The 5,822-nt window shown below is 35.7% G+C and overlaps 1 pseudogene across 1 annotated transcript; it reads left to right on the forward strand.

Annotated features, from left to right (window-relative positions):
* The first annotated feature begins 294 nt into the window (after positions 1-294).
* LOC308339792 (CBY1-interacting BAR domain-containing protein 1-like) lies at positions 295-1,149 on the forward strand (annotated as a pseudogene). The gene has a single exon. The product of its transcript is annotated as a CBY1-interacting BAR domain-containing protein 1-like (transcript).
* Positions 1,150-5,822: the final 4,673 nt, after the last annotated feature.

Below are 5,822 nucleotides of genomic sequence, written 5' to 3' on the forward strand. Positions count from 1 at the left end.
TGTTCAAGGGCTTAGAGCTTGCTTTGCAAGGTGAAAAAGGTAGAGCTCTGTTGCACAACAAGTGCATATAGCAATGCCATCATACTCCACACTGAAAAGTGGTTAGGATGATAAATTTTGTACGATGTATTTTATTTTTTACTACAACAAAATAAGAAACAATTAGAAAATAAAGCATAAAAAACGGGGGTCTCAGGAAGTGGTGGTTCGCCGGCACCCCTCCTCCTTCTTCCCAGTGCATGCCCAGGTGGGTGGGAGGACCCAGCCTAGGGTCCCGGTGGATCTCAGGGCAAGATGCCCAGGCAAAGCTTGGAAAACCAGTCTGCTCCAGCCAGACAGACAACTGCAAGATCCTGTCACAAATGTGAAGCACAGTGGAGAGCGGTGCCAAATCTTCGCTGCTTCTGTGCGGAAAACTGCCGGGCTTCGAGACGAAGCAGACCTCCTGGTGAATGAAATCAGCGTGTGTGCCTCTACAGCGTTCCCAAATTTAAAGCAGGGCGCCGAGAAGTGTGATGAGTTTGCCAAGCTGCAAGATTATGGACAAGCTGAGATTGAAAGATTTGAAGAGGAAGGGGTTGACCCTTTGAAAGCTTATGGAACCGTTGTAAAAACGAAAGGAGATGACCTCAAAGCGACATTAACAGCAAGGAATCGAGAAACTAAACAGTTAACTCGGGAAGAAAACGTCAGCGAAACCCTGATGTTCGACATATTATTTCGCAGGCGGAAACCGAATTGCAGAAAGTTGCAGTGGATGCTCCCTGAACAACTCGTCTTCTGGAGGAAAATACTGACAATTTTGAAAAGCGGATAATAAAGGAAATAAAGACTGTATTTTCAGAATTTATCATTATCGGAATGCTATTTTTTGACAAAGCATTGAAGGGCTACACTGTTGCGTATCAAAACATATGAAAGATTGATGAGGAGGATTTAGAGGTTTTCCAAAATTCTCTGTATCCACCAAATTCTTTATCTGGTTTACAAATGGTAAAAGCAAATTCAAAGTGGCCCCTTCAAAGATCACTGTCAGCTAAGTGTGTATCTGGATCAGGTCAGTTATCCACCCCTCCACTAAGAAAGGATCAACAAGCAGAAGATGATGAAGGGGGCAAAGAATCAGACGTTACAGAAGAAGAAAATTAATTTTCTCCCATAAACTTCATATTTTAATTTTCATCTTAAATGACTTAGCATGCAGAATTACTAAATTGCAAAACTTTATACTGGCTTCATACATGTTAAACCTCAAAATGAAATCCTACTGGAGATAGAAATTAAAGGATATTTATGCTGACAAGAAATGAAGATTAAAAAAAAAAAAGATATATTCCACACCAGCTACTTCTTTTTTTTAAATAGGTTTTTCTTTACTTATTTGTCAGAGAGAGAGAGAGAGAGCACGCGCGAGCTGTAGGCAGAGAGAGGAGCTGGATGCAGGATTCCATCCCAGGACCCTGATATCGTGCCCTGAGCTGAAGGCAGATGCTTAACCGACTGAGCCACCCAGACATCCCACCACACCAATCATTTCAAACCCAATCTAGCAGTATGTGGGTTTTGTATAGGTTCCATTTTTTTTTTTTAAGATTATGTGCTTCAAAAGTATTTCATATCAACACACTATAACCTAGTTGAAGTTGCAATAAAAGTAGATGACAGAAAACGTGGGATCTAACAATTCCATTTGCTTCTTTTGTGCTCATCATCAAAAAAGGGTCTTTAGTCATTCTGATTAAATACAAATCCTATTCAGAAAACCCTTAATCAAAAAGACAAGTTTTTTTTTTTTACCTTTGTTTTTTTCACTTTTACTACAACTTGAAGTTTCATTATTTGATATGTAATTTACTTTTCAATAAGACTATAATTACTTTTGATTAAAGGTAAACGGGACACTTGGATATCAGTGTCTTAAAAGCACTATAAAGCATAAATTTTAGCTTCAAAAAGAAAAGCGCATTCAGCCTGACTTGGGTTTTAAGATGAAAATACTGTCCTACTAAAGCAGTACTACAACTTTTGGAAAACTAATTTGGTGGGATTTTGCCTAAGAAAACATCATGGAAAGCCATAAATCATTAAAAATCTATAAAAATTTGGGGCACCTGGGTGGCTCAGTGGGTTAAAGCCTCTGCCTTCAGCTCAGGTCATGATCTCAGGGTCCTGGGATCAAGCCCCACATCGGGCTCTCTGCTTGGTGGGGAGCCTGCTTCCTCCTCTCTCTCTGCCTGCTCTCTGCCTAATTGTGATCTCCTTCTGTCGGGTGAATAAATAAAATCTTTAAAAAAAATTCTATAAAAATTTTACTAAACCACCATCTAATTAATGAGACAGTATGTAGTTTTAGTCTTGAACATAATCAGTATGAACAGTCTTTCAGTATGCCAATATTTTTGTTTTTTTGGATGGGGATTATGTTCTTGTTATTTCATGGATACAAGTTAGGCATAAAAATTATGAAATTTATAAAATTATTTAGAATAACCACAAAAAGCAATTATTCATGACGGAAAAATAAAAAATTTCTAGAAAAAATATAAAAATGGCCTTTGAAGAAGTTTTGATACACCATTCATGGGCTTATTAAAGTTATTGAAGATAAATAACAAGGGCAGAAAATTTATGTTTACAGTTTGATTTAAATGTGTCCTAATCTTCCAGAAAGCATAGAAAAATATCTGTGCCATAATAAGATGTGGGTTAGTTTAGAATTCATAGTTATTAGATCTTATTCATTCTTAAAATAAGTAAGCTAATGTCAGAATAATAGGCTCTTTCAGTTTGTGGAAAACCACTTAGTTGCTTTGAAATCGTATGCTTAATATAAAGTTATGTTTAATACCAATATTGATTTGAGAATATTAGCTTGATTTATTGTTTCAAATAGTATTACGTGGTTTTTGTTCTTTGGCCATTATGTCACTGAGTTAGAAATTTATATCAGAAGATAGCCTAATTGTGGCTCCTCAAGTCTAAAAACCCTTTTATAAAAGATTACCATCTGCATATTATTGAATAAAATATATATGAGTCCAGAGACAATATCACTCATAATGTAATTTTTCCTAAAATTATGTTTTCAGTAATATGTATTAAATGTCTTAATGTTTCTGCATCTTCAACATGATTTTTCTGCTGATTCAAATCAGTCTCATATGATGCAGAGGCTGGGTCAAAATCAACTTGAGTGCTATCACAACGGCCAAGTTCAAAGACTTCCTCTGCCACAGATTTCACCCTTTCTAGATGCTTAAGTTCAAAGATTCACTGGATGTACCAACTATTTAACAAGGAAGGGGAAACATTAAAAAAAAAAAATAGTGGTCCACAATATTATCCACATTTTCTAAAAAGAACAAGAAGTTTTCTAGTTTTACTAAAACTATGTGAATAGTATGTAATGGTGAGGAAGTGACAATTTTATTTCAATAAGACGTATACCAGTGTCTAACTCACATGAGAAAAAATGAGAGGGGAAAAGGGAAAAAAGAAGAGAGAAATCCAGATTATATTGACACAGAGGTGGAAAAAGAATGACTATTTTTGAAGCTGGAGGTTTCTGAAAAATATGCTTGGTTACTGGCATACCAATGACAATTATGTTAGTCTCCTATTAGAGATAATTTTAAACAGAGTTACTAAGTTCTTTTTATGCATTGAATTTACTCATAAGTAAAATAATATTGCTATAAATTTTATAATTTCTATTAGGTTAACCACTGAATGAATTAAAACCATGGGGTATATGTATTATGGAACATAAAAGTACATTATGTTACCAAAAACGTAGGAGTTGATCAGAAACATTCTAAAAGACTTTGTGTTTAAATGAAGTTTGTTTCCTTAATCCTCTTTTTTTCCATATCTTTCCTAACAGTTCTATGGAAATTTACCCACTCCCTTTCCACGAATGTTCATCTTAATATACCAGTAATTGGGCAGAAAAAAGGCAAAACAAAATAAAATAAAACAGTTCTCATGAAATCAGAAAAGTAAAATCGAAAACAGAATTGTTTAATTCCAATCTTCCAGGCAGAAGGTGGCATTTACCTTACATCTATGTGATTAAGAGTCCACTGAAGTGATTCTTCCCTGATCAAAGACGTTTCTATTTCAAGACACTTGGAATTGATAACTACCAATAAATATATAAATGTTAATGGCTAATAATTTTAATATGACCATGCTCATCTTGGGGGGAGGGAAAGAAAAGTTTAATCTGATTTTTAATAAATAAGAATTTTGGGGGACACTGGGTGCCTAGTGGATTAAGCATCTGCCTTCAGTGCAGGTGATGATCCCAACGTTTTGGGATCGAGTCCCATGTCATCAGGGTCCTTGCTCATCGGAGAGTCTGCTTCTTCCTCTGCCTGCCACTCCCCCTTCTTGCGTGCCTTCTCTCTCTGACAAAAAATAAATAAAATCTTTATTTTTAAAAAATAGCATTTTTTCGAATGTTTCCAGCACACTAGTGTATTAACCCTACTTGGACTAAAATGAAGAGGTATGTTGTGAATTATAGGCCCAGAGTAACCTATAAAACTGCTTAATTGCAACTCAGTATCTTTATACTTGGTACTCTACAAGATTGTTCCATAGGTGAGAAGGTTAATGTAACAAATGTTGTTAATTAACCAATACTTTTGAGCAAATCTTGGGTACAACTCATTGGTCTAGACACTGGGATTCTAAATTACCAAAACCCAGCAATGCTACTGCTTTTATATATTCCAGTGGGAGGACATCAAGCAACAGATTTTTTTTTTAATATTTTTATTTATTTATTTGGCAGACAGAGATCACAAGTAGGCAGAGAGGCAGGCAGAGAGAGAAGGAGGGGAAGCAGGCTCCCTGCTGAGCAGAGAGCCCGATGCGGGGCTCGATCCCAGGACCCCGGGACCATGACCTGAGCCGAAGGCAGAGGCTTAACCCACTGAGCCACCCAGGCGCCCCTCAAGCAACAGATTTTATAGTAAGTATTAAACCACATCTGGGATAAATGCCTGCTAGAAATAAGCAACCAGGAAATATCCAATAACAAGATCAGTCCTAATGTATGTTAGGGTTTGGATAAAGTTTTCCTGAGAAGGTTACTTTGTATCTAAAATGTGAGGAATGAAGACAACTAAATATTTAAATAATTAATATGTGAGTGAAATTCATTCAAGATTGAGGAGTCAAATCCTAGTTCTACCAATGTTTTGCTAGTTAACAGTAACATTGTCCAGTTAACTTTCTGGTCCTCCATTCATTATGTATAATAATGTAAATAAAGCCCAGTGATACTATAAACATTTCTCAGAAAAAAATTTTGACAAAGGAATTTGAAATTTTTAAAATTGTCTAGAATTAATTTATGATATTTAATGTGTACACTATTTTATGCCCAGTTATGCATATCTATGACCTCTACATTTAATTGTCATAAATGGCACAAAGAAGGATTTAACAGGCTGGGTGACCTTAAACTAGCTTTCAGTCCAGTGAGTTTATAAATCTATTACCTTATCTAACCATCTTTGAACGAGACTGCAGTGGACTCACTCAGATTAATTCAACCCTTCTGACAATCAATAATGATTTTGAAGCTCAGGACTATGGCTTGCTCATTATCAACTAAAACCAGACAGTCCCTGAAAATTAAATTCAATGGGATTTGATCAGATTTATGAAAAGTAAAAGGTTATGATTACCCATTTCCTTGTGCTTTCACTCAGCAGCTATATCTGATGATTTACCAAAGGCTTAAATCTCTGTTTTGATGATTGTTTTTTCTTTATTTTAATTTGGTGTAAAATTTGAGGGAAATGGTGTGG

The sequence above is a fragment of the Martes martes genome, assembly GCF_963455335.1.
Source record: "Martes martes genome assembly, chromosome: 3".
Classification (NCBI taxonomy): Eukaryota; Metazoa; Chordata; class Mammalia; order Carnivora; family Mustelidae; genus Martes; species Martes martes.